This window comes from Octopus bimaculoides, chromosome 15, assembly GCF_001194135.2.
Source record: "Octopus bimaculoides isolate UCB-OBI-ISO-001 chromosome 15, ASM119413v2, whole genome shotgun sequence".
Classification (NCBI taxonomy): Eukaryota; Metazoa; Mollusca; class Cephalopoda; order Octopoda; family Octopodidae; genus Octopus; species Octopus bimaculoides.
Genome location: NC_068995.1, coordinates 5,890,279 through 5,891,016, shown reverse-complemented (window position 1 = coordinate 5,891,016; position 738 = coordinate 5,890,279).

Sequence of the window (738 nt, the reverse complement as noted above, 5' to 3'; positions counted from 1 at the left end):
GATAACTTATCTCGTCATTAGATTAACTCATTCACAAATTTTTCATTCTTTTTTGTTCTGGCTTTTATTTATTTTTCCTTTAACATATTTTTTCTTTATCTTTCCGTTCCTTTATTGTCTGTTTCTTATGATTTTTCGTTTTTTTATACATCACTATGTCTTGCCAAATATTTCCCCTTCTATTTAGTTTTTTTTCTTCCAAAGTATCACTATAATTCTACATGAAAGCTGTGTATGTATGTATGGATATTAGTAAGTATGTATGTATGTATGTATGCATGTATGTATGTATGTAGTTATGTAGGTATGTATGTTTATATGTATGTATGTATGACTGTATATGTGCGAGTATATAAGCATTTACGTGTACCTATAATTGTTGTATACCTATCTCTTTCTCTCTTTCTCTCTCTCTCTCCCTCTCTCTCTCTCTCTCTCTCTCTCTCTCTCTCTCTTTCATAACACCTGTACATCCCACACATACGTATATAAATATCTGTACACATAGTTACATATACCTATATTGTTTAGTCATGCCTCTATCCCTAAATTATACCATTCATCCTGTTCTTAATATAATCTATTTATCTCTGTCTGTTCCTCTACCAATCTATCTATCTGTCAATCAGTCTGACTATCTGCCTATGTATATATGAATATATGAAAGTATGTATGTATGTATGTATGTATATATATATATATATATGCATATATATATATATATGCATATATATATAT